The 20,331-nt window shown below is 40.2% G+C and overlaps 1 protein-coding gene across 2 annotated transcripts in view; it reads right to left on the reverse strand.

The window, feature by feature from the left end:
- Positions 1-20,331, reverse strand: part of JMJD1C (jumonji domain containing 1C) — a 369,469-nt gene that overhangs the window by 105,816 nt on the left and 243,322 nt on the right. The gene's annotated exons all lie outside the window — the stretch shown is intronic.

The following is a 20,331-nucleotide window of genomic DNA, read 5'->3' on the forward strand; positions in this document are numbered from 1 at the left end:
AGCCTCCCAAGTAGCTGGCATTACAAGGATGCACCACCACACCCAGTTAATTTTTATATTTTTAGTAGAGACAGGGTCTCACCACGTTGGCCAGGCTGGTCGCAAAAACTCCTAACCTCAGGCTATCCACCCACCTCGGCCTCCCAAAGTACTGGGATTACAGGTGTGAGCCACTGTGTCCAGCCTCTTTTTTTTTTTTTTTTTTTTGAGACAGGATTTTGCTCTGTTGCCCAGGCTGGAGTGCAGTGGCGCGATCTTGGCTCACTGCAATCTCTGGCTCCTGGGCTCAAGTGATCCTCCAACCTCAGCCTGCCGTGTAGATGGGACTACAGGTGGGCATCACCATGCCTGGCTAACTCTTTGTATTTTTTTGTAGAGACAGGGTTTCACCATGTTGCCCAGAATGGTCTGGAACTCCTGAACTTAAGCGATCCACCCACCTCGGTTTCCTAAAGTGCTGGGATTTCAGGCATGAGTCACCCTGCCAGGCCTTACAGTAATTTCTCGTTTCATAGTGGAGACTTATGTGATGATATGAGACTGACTCTGGTTACTCAATAAATCAAAGAGCAGAGATTGAATGGAATATAAATTTGTGGCTCTATGTAAAACATCAGGTTATGTCTATTAATTTGTCAGTATAATTAAATTTTAACCTTTAGAGCACCCAGTGAAAATTTGCAAGTTTCTGACTTGGAGCAGGAAAGCTGGCCATATACTTAGTCAACCATGCTTCTGTATTACAATTTAATTGAAATGGTTTCAGTTTTAATGTAGAAATTACATGATGAAATAGAGGAATTATATATGGTAACATGCACTGAAACTTTAAAAATACACTTGTAGGTGCAAGAAAATATTTAATCTATTTTAAAAAGATGTATGTAAATAGTCTTTTTCTTTTTTTCCTTTTTTTTTTTTTGAGACAGAATCTCACTGTTGCCCAGGCTGGAGTGCAGTGGCACGATCTCGGCTCACTGCAACCTCTGCCCCCATGGGGATTCAAGGAATTCTCCTGCCTGCCTCAGCCTCCAGAGTAGCTGGGACTATAAGCGCGCGTGCCTGGCTAATTTTTGTATTTTCAGTAGAGACGGGTGTCATCAGGTTGGCCAGGCTGGTTTCGGATCCCTGGCCTCAAGTGATCCACCCGTCTCAGCCTCTCAAAGTGCTGGGATTACAGACGTGAGCCACCACGTCCAGATGTAAACAGTCTTTTATTATAAATGTATCCCTATGGAGAAATCTCAATTTCAGTAAATCTAAAAATTCATGCTAATTAAAAAAAAATTTTTTTTGACATAGAGTTTCGCTCTTGTTGCCCAGGCTGGAGTGCAATGGTGCGATCTTGGCTTACCGCAACCACTGCCTCCTGGGTTCAAGCGAATCTCCTGCCTCAAGCCTCCTGTGTAGCTGGGATTATATGCATGCACCACAACACTCGGCTAATTTTGTATTCATACTGATGTTTTTTAAATACCACATACATAATCCCTTTAAATCTACTCTAGAAGTATCAATTTCATTTCACAGAAATTATCAGGTTAGCTACTGAAAAGAGGCCAGGATCAGTGGCGGGTGGATCACTTGAGGTCAAGAGTTTGAGACCAGCCTGGCCATCACGGCAAACCCCGTTTGTACTAAAAATACAAAAATTAGCCAGGGAATGGTGGCGTACCTGTAGTCTCAGCTACTCTGGAGGCTGAGGCAGGAGAATTGTTTGAACCTGGGAGACGGAGGCTGTAGTGAGCCAAGATCGTACCACCGCACTCCAGCCTGGGTGACAGGGCAAGATTCTGTATCAAAAAAAAAAAAAAAAAAAGAAAAGAAAAGAAAACAGAAACTACTGAAAAGATATTTTCAATTTAGTATATGATGAACTCGCACTTATAAAAAGAATGAAAAAGAGATGGACAATGATTAGCCTAAGACTGTAAAATATGGCTTTGTTTTATACAACATATTGTGTAGAACATACATGATACAAAAAGGTAACTTTATTTTTTTGAGATGGAGTTTTGCTCCTTTTTGCCCAGGCTGGAGTGCAATGGCACAATCTCGGCTCACTGCAACCTCTGCCTCCCAGATTCAAGCAATTCTCCTGCCTCAGCCTCCCAAGTAGCTAGGATTACAGGTACATGCCACCACGCCCAGCTAATTTTGTATTTTTAGTAGAGACAGGGTTTCATCATGTTGACCAGGCTGGTCTCAAACTCCTGACCTCAGGTGATCCACCCGCCTCAGCCTCCCAAAGTTGCTGGGATTACATGCGTGAGCCACCGCTCCCAGCCAAGGTAACTTTAGAACGAAGTGTTTTTAATAATGTTGTCAAGTGGATATTAAATCGCATATAACCATCCTAATAATCCATTCATAATTAATCAGACATAAAATAAAAAGAATCTATGTAAATAAAAGAACTCACGATGTCATGTTACCAAACCAAAAAAAGCAAATGCTTAATACAGCTTAATATAACAAACTATCAAATTTTAAGTACTTTAGTACATTTCCCCAATTTATTGTGCATTAGAAAATTTCACAGGATTTATCTCATAATCTTGCATAAACTAAAGTTTGTCTACATTATGACACAGACTTAAAAACAGCTGTTTTTGCTTCTCAAATACTTCAGTCCCTTACAGAATCATATAGCACACAGAAGTACACGTAGCTAAACCATACAATTGCCTCAAAAGTCATACATTCTCAGTAACACAAATGTACTAATTTTTAGTAAAATTAATGTAATTAACAATACTGAAAAACCATTCATTTTTAAAAAGTATTTCACACTACATCATGGTTGAATTAAAATAAGACTAGCTTCTCCACTACTATAAATACTATAGAATCAATTCTTGATGCAAAGGATGCAGAGTTACAACTAGTTGGTAATAATGAATGCCTTTTAAATATTTAAAATGGGCTTGACATACATATATTTAGAGATTGGGTCTCACTCTGTTGTCCAGGTCAGAGTGCAGTGGAGCTATCAGCTCACTGCAGCCTCAGACTCCTGGGCTCAAGCTATCCTCCTGCCTCAGTCTCCTGAGCAGCTGGGACTACAAGTAAGTGCCACCACGTCTGGCTAATATAAATATATTAATGTGACTGGCCTGGTATTAATTGGTCTGGTACTCTGGTAAATTTTTAACACAAACAAAAATAATGAAGTAATGACATAGAGAATCCACTTGGTATCAAGCATAAATTGCTAGGTTTTACTTCAAGTCTCCTTAATGCACTCCTGTTCTTACAACTCATTAGGGAATGGTAGATCCTACCTTTCACACATTTTAGTCCTTTAAATTGATTGTTCTTATGGCTTATACCTTCTTTACTAGACTGAGGTAAAAAGGTGAAAAGTTAGTTAATTTTTCTTTCTGCTGGGAGGTGGGGAGGGGAGTAAAATGCCTTTTTTGGCTGCTAAACCAGGCTAGGGGAAGAGGAAACTACTCCAGTTACTGCCCAGAAATACACATCTCTAACTTCCTTCCTTTTTAGTTGGTTTCTAGGTTACAAGCTGAATAAATCAACAAAGGTCAGAAAGTAAACAGAGGCTAAAAGGAAGGCAACACTGTCTGCCTACCCAAAGAAAATCTACTCCTTCCAGTAATGTAAGAATCTTATATTTACAATTTTAAGAGTTAAAATAAACAAGGATTTTGGTTCCATTTATCTTGGGCCATGAAAAGAATACACCTCTCATCTTTATACATGTGGAAGCCTAAACAAACCACTGGATTTTAAAAAATTATACAGACTCAAAAACAAAAAAGCAAAAAACTCTTATAAGTTCAATGATCTAGCAGTATAAATATTTTTAAAGACATATGGGCAGGAAAAAAAGATGAACAACAATAGTAAGAGGAATTCAACTTGACTGGCCTTACAAGAAAGCTGACTATAATTCATTAAAGTATTTTTCAATATGCCATACTGTAAAATCTATGAAAATACATAAAAATGTAACTCCTACATCATTGTAATGTCCAAAGGATTAAGTTTTTAACAGTAGGTCACACACAGTGGTTCATGCCTGTAATCCCAGCACTCTGGGAGGCGGAGGCAGGTGGATCACTTGAGCCCACGAGTTTAGATCAGCCTGGGCAACATGGTGAAACCCTGTCTCTACAAAGAATAAATAAAAATAGCCAAGTGTGGTGGCATGCACCTGCGGTACCAGCTACTCGGGAGGCTGAGGTGGGAGGATCGCTTCAGCCCACGAGCCAGAGGCTGCAGGGAGCTGAGACTGTGCCACTGCACTCCAGTCTGGGTGACACAGCGAGACTCAGTCTCAAAAAAAAAAAGTTTTTAACATTAGTACTCCATGCAGATCTTCTATGCAATGCAAAACTTGTGTATCACAGTTTCAAACCTTCAACAGTCTATGATTTCTACAAGGATTTCTAGTAGATATGGACCTTAAGACTTTTTTAACTCTCCTATCTCCAGCAAACATTGTAGCACATTCATTCAATCAACAGGTATAAAATGGCTTCTATATGCAAGGCACCATGCTTTGGGCCAGGGTATGCAATAGTGAGGAAAAGACAACCAAATTCTTACCCTAGCAGAGTATTCAGTCTTTTATAAGAGAACAGAATACAGTAATCATACAAATTAAGCAGCAATCATACAAGCAGACATAGTGGCATGTCCCTGGAATCCCAGCTACTTAGAAGGTGAGCTGAGAGGATGGCTTGAGCCCAGGGAGTAGGAGATCAGCCTGGGCAACATAGCAAGACCCTGTCTCTAAAAATATAGGTATTTTTAAAAAAGAAATACAAAATTTAGTCCTATTACTTTAATGTTAGAAATACTCTCATTTTACAAATAAAAAAATGGACACTCAAGAGTTTAAGTGACTTTGTTTGTCAAAAATCTTGTTTATAGAAGTGCTAGGACCAGAACATGGATTTCCTAATTCACAGCTGAATGATTTTTACATCATAAGATGGTGTGAAAGGATTGTATTTATTTTCATGCTGGTTGGCATGGGTGGCAGAGAGCAAAGTGTTTTGCCATCTGCTGAATTAAACTTTAAACTTTGAACGCTCAATGGAGAAAAATGAAGCCTGTCTAGAAGAAACTGCAAAGTCACAAAGTACAAAGGAAAAGAAATATGACATAAGTTTATATATTTTTAATTTGCTTTACTGACATATGTCACCTTTCACAAAGGAGAAATAAGCAGGATTAGGAAGAAAAAATCAATTCAACATGAAGGGTTTTTAAAGCTAGTTCAGAAAAAGAACATTGGGAAAGATGATAAAACACCAATATTTGGAAAAAAAGAAAAGCTTATTTAATTACTTTTATTTCTGTCAAGAAGTGATTTTACTATGGAAAATATAAACTAGAGATTAAAAAAATAAACTAAAGATTAAATGATATGTAGAGGATCCTTTTTGTTTCCAAAAATAGTTTTCTTAACAATTATATTTGAGAAAATATGTAAAATAAATGCATGAAAAAGATCCCATATTCTTATCCTTAGTGAACCCAGCCAAGACTTTCAGCACTTTCAGCCCTTTTTTTCCTCACAACCATATTAGTTATCAACATTCAGGATACACGCAAATTTTAAGTTGCTCATTTTATTTAGTAATCTTCTCATGTTCTTACATTGCCATCATTTTAACTACTTAAAAAATAGGCATGAGTTTATTAAAGCATTGGTTTTATTATTCATTCTCTTAATGTTGAATGCTTAAGCTGCTTGCAATTTTGTATTATAAACAATACTATGAACATCTTCATGCTTTTAGTAATTAAACATCATAGATTAAATTATATGATAGAATACTAAATTGGTAGGTACAAGCTCAGAGCCATTAACTGTCAGTCTTTGAAAAAATTCATGGCATTGCCAAGACATTAGAGACAGGCAGTTGAGGCCGGGCACGGTGGCTCATACCTGTAATCCCAGCACTTTGGGAGGCCGAGGCAGGCGGATCACAAGGTCAGGAGACGGAGACCATCCTGGCTAACACGGTGAAACCCCGTCTCTACTAAAAATACAAAAAATTAGCCGGGCGGGGTGGCAGGTGCCTGTAGTCCCAGCTACTCGGGAGGCTGAAGCAGGAGAATGGTGTGAACCTGGGAGGCGGAGCTTGTGGTGAGCCGAGATCGCGCCACTGCACTCCAGCCTGGGCGACAGAGCCAGATTCTGTCTCAAAAAAAAAAAAAAAAAGACCAGCCTGGCCAACATGGTGAAACCCCAACTCTACCAAAAATACAAAAATTAGATGGGCATGGGGATTACAGGTGCCCACCACCACTACGCCCCAGCTAATCTTTGTATTTTCAGTAGGGACAAGGTTTCGCCATATTGGCCAGGGTGGTCTCCTGACCTCAGGTGATCCACCCTCCTCAACCTCCCAGTGCTGGGATTACAGGCTTGAGCCATGGCACCCTGCCAGGAAACCAATTTTAATTACACATGTAATTAACAGTAGTCCCACAAAATATGAGACTCACTGAAGAGTCAGATATTGAAGCTTATACAGTATCTGAAGCTATGGAAGGAACAGAAGCTTGGGGCTTTTTTGTTTTTTTTTGAGATAGAGTCTTGCTCTGTCGCCCAGGCTGGAGTGCAGTGGCGCGATCTCGGCTCAATGCAAGCTCCGCCTCCCGGGTTCATGCCATTCTCCTGCCTCAGCCTCCCGAGTAGCTGGGACTACAAGCACCCGCCACCACGCACGGCTAAGTTTTTGTATTTTTAGTAGAGACGGGGTTTCACCGTGTTAGCCAGGATGGTCTCCGTCTCCTGACCTCGTGATCCGCCCGCCTTGGCCTCTCAAAAGTGCTGGAATTACAGGCGTGAGCCACCGTGCCTGGCCAAAATAGTAATCTCTATTTTTTTATTTTTTATTTATTTATTTTTAATCAGTGTTCACTAGGTTGGCCTCGAATGTGTAGCCTCGCCTCCCCGAGTGCCAGGGCAACCAGCCTGAGCCACTGCAGCTCCCAGAAGCTTGGGGCTTTTAAGGGTTGGTGTCTACGCAAGTTATACAAAATGGAGTGAGAGGAGAAAATACATGATGAACAAAGATAGTCTTGTTATGCGGACTAAAGTCTCTCAGGTAATAACAGTTGTCTGCAGCAGCCCTTTCCCTGATACAGGTAACTTTTACTAAAGTAGATTTCCTTTAATAGATGGGTAAATTTCTCTTACAAAAGGGCAGCTTTTCAGAATTACTCCTGTGTCTGCAGATTCTCAGAATAACTAGCTCAAAACACGGCAAAAAAAGATATTTTGGGGATGGTATATTCTGGTCTCTTACCAGAATATTTTGGGTGGGGTATCTTCAGCCAACAATGGATAATCAGTATAATGAAAATTTTTAAAACACAAATTGACCAAGTAAGAGCAAAATTCATTGAGAGTAATTTGCATTTCCTTTTATATTTTTTTTAATTTTTTGAGACAGTCTTGCTCTGTCTCCCAGGCTGGAATGCAATCATGTGATCTTGGCTCACTGCAACCTCCGCCTCTTGGGTTCAAGCTATTCTCATGCCTCAGCTCTCGAGTAGCTGGGATTACAGGTGCACGCTACCACGCCTGTCTAACTTTTGTATTTTTAGTAGAGATGGGGTTTCGCCATGTTGGCCAGGCTGGTCTCCAACTACCTCAGGTTATCTGCCCACCTCGACCTCCCAAAGTGCTGGGATTACAGGCATTAGCCACTGCACCCAGCCTGCATTTTAATAAAAACAAAAGTTATTAGGTTAATAAGATTTGAAACTAAGATTTAAGGAACTTGACTTAAAACTTTTATCAAGACAACCTACAATAGGTAAGTCAATGAAATACAGGCTGGATGATAATTACATACCTGCAATGGGTTAAAGAGTACTGATTAATAGGCCAGGCACAGTAGCTCACAGCTGTAATCCCAGCACTTTGGGAAGTTGAGGTAGGGAGTTTGAGACCAGCCTTACCAACATGGTAAAACCCTGTCTCTACTAAAAATACAACAATTAAAAGAGAATAATAATAATAATAATAATAAAATTAGCCGGGTGTGGTAGCGCATGCCTGTAGTCCCAGCAACTTGGGAGGCTGAGGCAGGAGAATTGCTTGAACCCAGGAGGCAAAGGCTGCAGTGAGCTGAGATTACGCCACTGCACTCTGGCCTGGGCAACAGACAAGACTCCGTCTCCAAAAAAATAAAAAAGCAAACAAACAAACAAACAAAAAAAGAGTACTGATTAATAGTACTGTTGCCGAGCGTGTAATCCCAGCACCTTTGGGAGGCCGAGGTTGGGAGTTCAAGACCAGCCTGACCAACATGGAGAAATCCTGTCTCTACTAAAAATACAAAATTAGTCAGGCATGGTGACACATGCCTGTAATCTCAGCTACTTGGGAAGCTGAGGCAGGCGAATCGCTTGAACCCAGGAGGCAGAGGTTGCGGTGAGCTGATATTGCGCCACTGCACTCCAGCCTGGACAACAAGAACAAAACTCGATCTCAAAAAAAAAAAAAAAGTATTGTTATTAACCTGTGATATATTATTCATTCATTTCTGGTCTTATATACTCATTATCGCTTGAAAGCTATCTCTATTTTCAAATTAACAAATGACAGAATGGCTGGCTAGGCACGGTAGCTCACACCTGTAATCCCAACACTTTGGGAGGCCGAGGCAGGTGGATCACCTGAGGTCAAGAGTTAGAGACTAGCCTGGCCAACATGGTGAAACCTCATCTCTACTAAAAATACAAAAAATTCTCCAGGTGCGGTGGCGGGCGCCTGTAATCCCAGCTACTCAGGTGGCTGAGGCAGGAGAATCGCTTGAACCCGCGAGGCAGAGGTTGCAGTGAGCCAAGACGGTGCCACTGCACTCCAGCCTGGGCAAAAGAGCAAAAACGTTGTCTCAAAACAAACAAATAAAATAAATTACACAGTGATTTAAAAATATGTCTTATGATAAAAACAATCATGACCTAGATTTTAAAATGATCAAGAAAATCTGGATTTGTATCTATTTAAATAGAAAAAAATTTTTAGGCCGGGCGCGGTGGCTCACGCTTGTAATCCCAGCACTTTGGGAGGCCGAGGCAGGCGGATCACGAGGTCAGGAGATCGAGACCATCCCGGCTAACCCGGTGAAACTCCGTCTCTACTAAAAATACAAAAAAAATTAGCCGGGAGTGGTGGCGGGCGCCTGTAGTCCCAGCTACTCAGAGAGGCTGAGGCAGGAGAATGGCGTGAACCCAGCAGGGTGGAGTTTGCAGTGAGCCGAGATTGCGCCACTGCACTCCACCCTGGGCGACAGAGCGAGACTCTGTCTCAAAAAAAAAAAAAAAAAAAAAAAAAAAAAAAGAAATAGAAAAAAATTTTTAAAAAGCTGAAATAAGGATTAACCTTAAATTTTAATAATGAAAAAGTTTACCTACATTTAGGTTTAAAAACTCAAACTACTCAAGTAGAATGTACAGAAGCACTAGCTTCCTTGAAATGCATGTGAAAGAGGCCAGGGGCCAGTGGCTCACACCATAATCCCAGCACTTTGGTAGGGAAGCAAAGGTTGGGAGGATTGCTTTGAGACCAGCCTGGACATCATAGTGAGACCATCTCTACAACAAAAAAAAAAATTTAAATTAGCTGGGCATGGTGGCATGTGGCTGTAGTCCCAGCTACAAAGGAGGAGCACTTGAGCCCAGGAAGTTAAGACTGTAGTGAGCCATGTTTGTGCCACTGTACTACAGTCTAGATGACAAAGCAAGACCCTGTCTCTAAATTAATTAATTTATGTGAAAGAATCCTGAAGGGTTTGAAGACACTAAACCAACACATATTACATATATATTTTTAAATGGGAGTGGGGGGAATCAAAACTTGAATAGGCTGGGCACGGTGGTTCATGCCTGTTTTCCCAGCACTTTGGGAGGCCGAGGTGGACGATCACCTGAGGTCAGGAGTTCAAGACCAGCCTGGCCAACATGGTGAAACCCTGTCTCTACTAAAAATACAAAAACTACCTGGAGTGTGGTGGCACACACCTGTAGTCCCAGTACTCAGGAAGCTGAGACAGGAGAATCACTTGAACCTGGGAGGCAGAGGTTGCAGTGAGCTGAGGTCATGCCACTGCACTCAAGTCTGGGTGACAGGGTGAGACTCCATATCAATTAAAAAAAAATTACAGAATAATAAGATCATTTGAAGGAATGGTAAATGTTTTGCCTGGGGAAGAGAAGAGGGGCAAATAATAAATATGTACAATTATTTAAAAAGTTAGTGTAGGCCACACGCGGTTGCTCACGCCTGTAATCCCAACACTTTGGGAGACTGAGGTGGATGGATCACAAGGTCAAGAGATTGAGACCATCCTGGCCAACATGGTGAAACCCGGTCTCTATTAAAAATACAAAAAAATTAGCTGGGTGTGGTGGTGCGCACCTGTAGTCCCAGCTACTCGGGAGGCTGAGGCAGGAGAATAGCTTGAACCTAGGAAGCGGAGGTTGCAGTGGGCCAAGATGGCACCACTGCACTCCAACCTGGGCGACAAGAGTGAAACTCCATTTCAAAGCAAGAAGATTCTGAATGAAAATTTGTCAAGTCGTCACTATAAGGAATACATTTCTGCCTCTGCCTGGGGGTGGTTTATAAAATATTAAAGATTCTTTTCAATTCTAAGATTTTAATACTATCTTGTTCAATCTACTTAGTGTTTAAAAGCAAAGTATAGATAAATGTGATAAACCAAACTCTTCATAAACACTGCTGCCACTTGTGTATATATAAAAAAGTATAAAATAAGTACTCCTGAATGTTTCATGTATTATTCACATGAACTGGCAGAATTAAAGGTAAAACATAACATCTCCCATTTTAAACTTGATTAAGTAAACCAAGTAGGCTGTCCCACTTGACAGAAATAAAACTACACAAGATGCTTGTGTGGCATGGGATCCATGGGATCCTTTACTTCTTTTTCTTCTTTTTTTTTTTTTTTTGAGACAGAGTCTTGCTGTGTCGCCCACAATGGAGTGCAGTGGTACGATGGGATTTCACCGTGTTAGCCAGCATGGTCTCGATCTCCTGACCTCGTGATTCACCCGCCTCTGCCTCCCAAAGTGCTGGGATTACAGGCGTGAGCCACCACATCCGGCCTTTGTTTTTCAGATGGAGTCTCGCTCTGTCGCCCAAGCTGAAGTGCAGTGGCGCAATCTCAGCTCACTGCAACCTCCGCTTCCCGGGTTCAAGCAATTCTCCTGCCTCAGCCTCCCTAGCAGCTGAGATTACAGTGCACGCCACCATGCCCGGCTAATTTTTCTTTTTTTTTTTTTTTTTTAGTAGAGATGGGGTTTCACCATGTTGGCCAGACTGGTTTTGAACTCCTGACCTTGTGATCTGCCTGCCTCGGCCTCCCAAAGTGCTAGGATTACAGGCATGAGCCACTGCGCCTGGCCTTTTTTTTTTTGAGACGGAGTCTCGCTCTGTGGCCCAGGCTGGAGTGTAGTGGTGTGACCTCGGCTCACTGCAACCTCCGCCTCCCGGGTTCAAGCGGTTATCCTGCCTCAGCCTCCAGAGTAGCATGGACAATAGGCGCGTGCCACCACACTTGGCTAACTTTTCGTATTTTTAGTGGACATAGGGTTTCACCATGTTAGCCAGGATGGTCTCGATCTCCTGACCTCGTGATCCACTGCCTCTGCCTTCCAAAGTGCTGGGATTACAGGCATGAGCCACCACGCCCAGCCGATCCTTTACCTCTTGAGGATAAAAATTAAATATAATTTTGTTGGAATAAGAAATATTATACTATTAAATCAACCCAACCATAAAAGCAATGCTTGTGTAAAAATCACAGGAGAAACTGAGGTTAACCTAAAATAAAATGTCTTCAGTCTTGAGTCCTGTCAAGCACACCATCCTCAGGGAGTAGGACATATGATGTTACGTTTGCATATGACTGATTTCCTGATCTTTTTTGGTCAAAAGCTAGTAATATGCATCTTCCAATTTTTCCTAATCGTTTCATTGTTTGTCCTCTTAGAAACTTGAATAAGACACCTTTTTTGCAATGGTTTTGTTCACTTCCATCTGGCAAACATCTGTTTCTTGTGCAGTATAAGTCAACAAGGCTCTACAATTATTTCCCCATTACCTCCTTGTTTGTTAAAACTGATGATGTCAGCAACAATCTGGAAGCTGAATTTTTCAATGGACAAATGAGATTCACAGTTTCCATTAAGCATATGATATGATGCAGTATGTATTTTTGCACATTTAGAAGATTAACACATTTAGGTGACAATGATCACCTATGTTAAGTAGTATTTAGATTCAAAACATAGTAAAGTAATAACAAAGTAATCCAAGTTTCTACCATACTTCTTTAAGTTTTGGTAACTTATGCCAATATTTTGACAGGAGTGAAATATCAAAGTACTGATATGCAACACAGAAAGACTATATTGAAAGAGAGACCTTTTTCACACAATTAAAGATTGGCACTGAAGTGTTTTCTTTCAATTACAAATTATGATTTATTTAAAATTTCTTCCCTTTCTAGCATGTTAAGGGGTAACAAAGTTATATTTTAAAAATGTACAGGGAAAACAAATATACTAATCTCCTCTCAGGTCAATAACTATTAATAAAATTTCGATAACATTTCTTCTTTAAAAGACCTTCCCCACTAAAACTCTAGGTTTTCTTTTTTTGAGACAGTCTTGCTCTATTGCCCAGGCTGGAGTGCAGTGGCGTGATCTTGGCTCATGCAACCGCCGCCTCCTGGGCTCAAGCGATTCTCCTGCCTCAGCCTCCCAAGTAGCTGGGACTACAGGCACATGCCACCACGCCTGACTAATTCTTTGTATTTTTAGTAGAGACAGGGTTTTACCGTGTTAGCCAAGATGGTCTCAATCTCCTGACCTCGTGATCTGCCCGCCTGGGCCTCCCAAAGTTGCTGGGATTACAGGTGTGAGCCACAGCGCCCAGCTCTCTAGGTTTTCTTAATTTAGGTCAGTTTCAGCGAAGACTTATCCCTCTAAAGGAATGAGACAAGAGTCCCAGATCTAACTGGGAAAGAAAAAAGTTAAGGCCCACTAATGATGCCCAAAAGCCTTACAAGTTCATCCCCGTAGAGACAGGAAAATTTCATAGATTCTTCATAAATAATAAAGATTTCTTACAGAGTTGCAGTTTCCTACAAAGTTTCAGATAGCCTATAAGCAGTCTGAGCAAATAAACTTCTTTGTAGGACTCCTATGGATTTAGCAGTGTTTTATAGCTTTGGTAACAATTGCCTTTTCTTTGGGGATCTGAAAGCTTCCCTGTATTAGCAATCTGACCACCTGCTTTCTGAGACTTTTTTTTTTTTTTTTTTTTTTTGAGACCAAGTCTTGCCCTGTCACCCAGGCTGGAGTGCAATAGCACGATCTTGGCTCACTGTGACCTCTGCCTCCCGGGTTTAAACGATTCTCCTGCCTTAGCCTCCCAACTAGCTGGGATTACAGGCACCCGCCACCACACCCAGCTAATTTATTTTCAGTAGAGATGGGGTTTCACCATGTTGGTCAGGCTGGTCTTGACTCCTGACCTCAGGTGATGTGCCCACCTCGGCCTCCCGAAGTGCTGGGATTACAGGCATGAGCCATTGCACCTGGCCTTTCTGAGCTTTTTAATAGAACCATTCTTCTTCATTTCAGGAATTCTCAGAATCATTCTTCCTGCTTCCTGTCACATTTAGGTTAAACAATATTTTGTTTTAACTTTGTGCTGTATTCTACTTGGCCTTGGAAAAATGTGGGTATACTTAAAAAGTTACATAATTCAGTGTAAAAAAACAAAACAAAACCATTTAAAGTAGTCATGGAAATATGCATTTTTCTACTCTGATAAGAAGAAAAGCAAAATGCTAGAGAAGCAATTGTTCATGAACTAGGTTTGTCAACAGAGTCAACTTAAAATGTCTGTGTACTTTGCTAGGAAAAAGAGAATTTTCTTTTTTCTTTTTTTTGGGAGGGCGGATGGAGTCTTGCTCTGTCACTCAGGTTGGAGTGCAGTGGTGCAATCTTGGCTCGCTGCAACCTCTGCCTCCTAGGTTCAAGCTATGCTCTTGCCTCAGCCTCCTCAGTAACTGGGATTACAGGCTCACGCCAACACACCTGACTAATTTTTTGTATTTTTAGTAGAGATGGGGTTTCACCATGTTGAGCAGGCTGGTCTTGAACTCCTGACCTCAAGTGAACCATCCACCTCGGCTTACCAAAGTGCTGGGATTACAGGAGTGAGCCACCCACACTTGGCCTGGAGTTTCCTTTATCTTTCTCTTACAGTGGTGAATTAGATTGAGCTTTGTTATGCTTCATTATGTTTATTACTGTCATTCATTCCTGAAGAATCCTGAAAGCTTGATGCTGAAGGCTGAGAGTGGTGTTAACCAAGGCCTACAACCAGTGGTTCTCAAAGGATAACCCTCGACCAGCAGCATCTGCAGAAACACCAACGCTTCATTAACTTCATCCATAGGTTCTTGGGAATAACATATAATGAAACTACTTTTACCACAGGCTGATATAAACAAGAGTTAAGTTCCTATGGCATATTTCTGGTGACAAAAACATCATTAAACTTCGAAATAAGGACTCAAAGCACATTCAATATTTAACATTGAAATAAATGTAAGCTATACATACATTTAAGAAAGATTAATAAAATCAAGATTATTTACCCAATTATTACAGTTCAGAGTCGTGAGTGGCCAGAGCTTATCCTAGAAGCTCACCATTCAAGGCCAGAACCAATCCTGCACAAGATGCCATTCCCTGGCAGGGAAGATTCACACACACACACACACACACACACACACACACACACACACACACACACTCTCTCTCTCTCTCATACACATGCACACACATACACACACAATTTACGTAAGTAAATTAAATTAGCTTGCACATCTTTGGGATTTGGGAGGAAACCAGAGTATCCTGAGCAAACCCACGCAGACATGGAAATAAAGTGCAAACTCCTCACGGACAGTGGCCCTATAAGCACCACTGTCACAACCAGTTTATGACCAAACTGGGCCTACACTGTTGATAACAAAATGTCGAGTTATCTCATAGGTATAATGGAGCCCCAAACTGCAAGTCATGTAGCATGCATGATAGAAAAAGCTTTAACGACTTAACAACACCTGGAACCAATAATTCCTCTCCTCAGAACCAAGACTGGGACAGGAGCAGAACCTGAATGTCAGAACCTCTTTTGGAAGTGAGGGGTCCATTGGCCTGAAAAGATACAGGGCTAAAACTGGCCTCAACATAACTTACCGTAAATGGCAAAATTTGAAGCCCTCCAATCAGACTCTGCTAAGCCAACATTTCTAAATCCCTTCCCTTGCCCTCTGAGTCCATAAACTTGCCACAGATCCCAAATCAGAAAGACAGATTTGAGTCTGACTCTTGTCTCCTTCTTAGCCAGTTTTGCCATAAGCCTTTCTTTACTGCCCGGGCGGAGTGGCTTAAGCCTCTAATCCCAGCACTTTGGGAAGCAAAGGCAGGTCAATCACTTGAGCCCAGAAGTTCAAGACCAGCCTGGGCAACCTGGGGAGATCCCATTTCTACAAAAAATATAAAAATTAGCTGGGTGTGGTGGTGTGTGCCTCTAGTCTCAGCTACTCAGGAGGCTGAGTTGGGAGAATCACCTGAGCCCAGGAGTTTGAGGCTGCAGTGAGCTATGATCACACCACTGCACTCGGGACTGGGCAACACTGTGGGACCCTGTTTCAGAAACAAACAAACAAACAAGCAAAACAAAAAAATCTTTCTTTTCTAAAAAGCCAGTGCCATAGTTATTGGTTTTCTGTGCACACTGGATAGCAAGCCCATTTGCTTGAGAGCAGCCCCAGCTAGGAATCAATACTTTTTATCATCAATGAAATAACAAAATGACATCATTCAAGGACCTGTTGTAATTAACAATGCATAGTCCTGTGCTCCATACCAGATTTACTGAATCAGAAATTCCAGAAGTGGGGTCCAGCAATCTGTGCTTTAACAAATCCTTAGGTCATTCTGATACACTATCAAGTTTGAGAATCAGTGGCTTCTAGCAACTGTTCTTAAACATTTTCGAATCAAAGACCCTTTTGAGAATCTGACGAAAGCTGTAGCTCCCAAAGAAACTTGAGACACACACTATTTTACTCCACAATTTCAGAATTTTCAAGATCACCTGGAGAACATTCTAAGAATATACATTTCTGAGCCTTACTCTGTAACTTACACTGAGGGTGGGTCCCAGGAATCCTTAGGTTTAAAAAGCTCTCTGGGTTAGTTCTGAGGTTCAATCACCTTTAGGAACCGTTGCTTCAGCCATTGCGACCGTGAATACGGTTAAGAACACCTGGCCTAGAGTGAATATATCTCAGAGCAGAGCACCTCAGTCCAGAACTTAGACATTCTCTTAACAGATCAGTTTCCTGGTCACTTTGCTCACTCAACATCCTACTTTCTCAGGAACCACAGGACCTTTAAATAATTTACCAAGAGCTTACATTGGAAAGCTGCCCATCCTCAGTATGTAGCTCTTTGAACCACATAGAGGCCCTTTAAACTTTACCCAATTATACACACCAGGTTTTCAAATACGAAAAACCTAGGGCTAGTAAGAGAATAAGCTCTTTGGTATTTTGCAGAAAGATATTTATTTAAAGGTATTCTGGCTTCCTAAAAATATCAAGCAGCTAAATCAGCACCCTGGGAAAGTGGTAATGCTGCCTCCCCAGAATACACGGAAAGAGAACGTAAGTAAAAATAGTAAACAGAATAACCTCAAAAGTAGTTTCTTCTTGATATTTAAAAAAGATGAAGATTCAATCATTGTTGATCTGAACTTTCTATGCATACTAAGAGGAACAAAGAGAAAGTGCCTCAAAAGAAGACATGAGAAACCAGAAGTTAATCATTCAACAAAAAATTTATCAGCCTTGGCAACATAGGGAGATCTTGTCTCTACAAAAATTAGCTGGGCATGGTGGCGCACACCTGTGGTCTCATCTACTTAAGAGGCTAAGTATGTTGCAATACATACAAACCCCATCCCCACAGGCACATATTAGTATAATATGTGGTAAAACCAGCTCGGCAGCTTTTGATGCAAAAAAGGATTAGGAAGTTTTATTCATTCAACAAATATTCACTGGAACATTTAAAGTGTGTTAAGCATTGTCTCAAGAGATTTTGGGTGATGTGAAGATGAAGCTAAACAGAAACTCAGTAGGAGACAATACTGTTCTGTGGTATGAAGGTTAAAGCTGTCGTTCCACATATGTGAAGTACCAGTCTCAATACACTGAAATAATTTCAAATGAAAATTAAAGACATACCATTCAGAAAGACATTAGAAACATTAGAAAACAAACAAAACCAACAAAGACATTAGAAACATAAGAAAATAAACAAAGCCAAGTGGTACTTCACATATGTGGAACGACAGCTTTAACCTTCATACCACAGAACAGTATTGTCTCCTACCGAGTTTCTGTTTAGCTTCATCTTCACATCACCCAAAATCTCTTGAGACAATGCTTAACACACTTTAAATGTTCCAGTGAATATTTGTTGAATGAATAAAACTTCCTAATCCTTTTTTGCATCAAAAGCTGCCGAGCTGGTTTTACCACATATTATACTAATATGTGCCTGTGGGGATGGGGTTTGTATGTATTGCAACATACTTAGCCTCTTAAGTAGATGAGACCACAGGTGTGCGCCACCATGCCCAGCTAATTTTTGTAGAGACAAGATCTCCCTATGTTGCCAAGGATAGTGAAGGTCTATCTAGAATCATTATGTTATGAATGACTAAAAGAAACAGAAATGTTTAGTCTAAAACCTTCACTATACTTTAATATACATGAAAAATTTCATGTATCTTATTCTAGAGCAGAGGATCTCATCCTGAGTTTTCTTCGAAAGCACTCAAGGAGTCTTAGAATACCCTGTAATTATTTGCAAATATTTATAAATATGTGTTCTTTTCCCCTTAAAAGGTTAGATATTCTTTTTCTTTTCTTTCTTTTTTTTTTTTTGTTTTTTTGAGATGGAGTCTGGCTCTGTTGCCCAAGCTGGAGTGCAATGGTACGGTCTTGGCTCATTGCAACCTCCACTTCCTAGGTTCAAGCGATTCTTCTGCCTCGGCCTCTCAGGTAGCTGGGATTACAGGCACTTGCACCACGTCCGTCTAATTTTTGTGTTTTTAGTAGACGGAGTTTCGCCATGTTGACCAGGCTGGTCTGGATCTCCTGACCTCGTGATCCACCAGCCTCAGCCTCCCAAAGTGCTGCGATTACAGGTGTGAGCCACTGCGCCCGGCTAAATTTTTAAATTTTTTTGTAGAGACAGGTTCTCATTTTGTTGCCCAGGCTAATACTGAATTTTCTATCCATGTTTCATTGCAGAGGTAGAACCCACAGACACACAGGGCCAACTGTATGTACTGAAAAAAAAAAAATCTCTGTATAAGTAGATCTATGCAGTTCAAACCTGTATTGTTCAAGAGTCAACTGTACTTGGAATCATATACTATGTAGCCTTTTCAGATTGGCTTCTCTCACCTAGTAAGATGCATTTTTCTCCATGTCTTTTCATAGCTTAATAGCACATTTCTTTTTAGCAGCGAGTAATATTTCAATGTCTGAATGTACCACAGCTTATTTATTCATTCACATACTGAAGGACATCTTGGATGCTTCCAAGTTTTAGCAATTATGAATAAAGCTGCTATAAAAAATCCATGTTTAGGTTTTGGGGCAGTCGTGTTTTCAACTCATTTGGGTAAACACCAAGGAATGACTGCTGTATCTTATGGTCTAATCTGTTCATGTCTTTTGCCCATTTTTATGTCAGGTTGTTCATGCTCTTATTGTTGAGTTTTAAGAATTGGTATATTTCAAGGGTTGAATACAGTGGCTCACACCCATAATCCCAGCACTTTGGGAGACCAAGGTGTTTGACACCAAACTGGCCAACATGGCAAAACCCCATCTCTACTAAAAATAAAAAATTAACTGGACATGGCGGCACATGCCTATAATCCCAGCTACTTGGGAGGCTGAGGCATAAAGAACTGCTTGAACCCGGGAGGCAGAGGTTGCAGTGAGCCAAGATCGCATCACTGCATTCCAGCCTGGGTGACAAAGTGAGACTGTCTCATAATAATAATAATATAATAATAATCTGTATATTTTATTTAATAGTCTTTTTTCTTAATCCGACATGTCTTTTGCAAAGATTTTCTTCGCGCTTGCTTTCTCCTTCTTTTAATATCCTTAGTTCTTGCAATAAACTGATTTAATAATTCTAGAATCCCAGTATTTTAATATGGGTTATGGGTCTTTTTGTTGCCTGGCCTCTGGGAGACTCTGCCAGTTAGTACACATGGATAATACCATTAAATTAGGGTAGTTTTCTAACAACACTAGTAAACATCACCTCAGCTATAAAAAATCCAGAACTAGTGAAATTTAAATCATTGTACTTCTACTCAGTTCATTCTTTTCATAGTCATGTAACAAGACTTTCATTTGGTTTATGTGTATACAAATTTAATAAGAGAAATGTAAACATTTTCTCTCTTAGAGAACTGGTAAGTTACTTTCTAATGATTCATTTTGCTAGGCACATGATAAAAACTATTTGTGACCTGAAATGAATGAAATAAAAAAATGTAAATTTGTGGATGGAAATATCAACTAAAACAGCAAAAAATAACTAACACCTTTGGGAGTATTTGTTTTTTCTGGCAGTGGCAGCAGTGATTTAGCTTATAAAGTTTCAAGAGCAATGACTTGCTTTTCATGAACAGTGACTAGCTCTACTTGATTGTTTGCATATAGTTTAAATTTATGTATTTACAAGTTAAATCCTGTTAAATAAAGCGCCAAGAAAATTTACAAATACCTTAATTCTAAAATAAACAGTATTGTAATCCATATTACTTAAAGTTTCTGGATTACTGGTTGAATCTCATAATTTTTTTAAAACAGTTTTCAGTGCAATAGTATATAACAAGATTTTACATAAATATTAGATCACAGATGCCACAAATATTTTTAAATTATGGCATTTTAGAAAGGTCATTCATTATTCAAAAACCTGATTACAGGCAAAAATTCCAAGATGACTGCACCCATGTTACTTATAAAATTTAAATATATAATGAGTATGAAAATCACGGAAGTTAAAAAAATTTAAAGGAAAGATTAATGAAAGGTGAACAAAATTAAATATTACAATACAGCCTACATCAAATAAGCAATAATAAACAGGACGATTCTTTGAAAATATATAAATTACATG

The sequence above is a fragment of the Symphalangus syndactylus genome, chromosome 4, assembly GCF_028878055.3.
Source record: "Symphalangus syndactylus isolate Jambi chromosome 4, NHGRI_mSymSyn1-v2.1_pri, whole genome shotgun sequence".
Classification (NCBI taxonomy): domain Eukaryota; kingdom Metazoa; phylum Chordata; class Mammalia; order Primates; family Hylobatidae; genus Symphalangus; species Symphalangus syndactylus.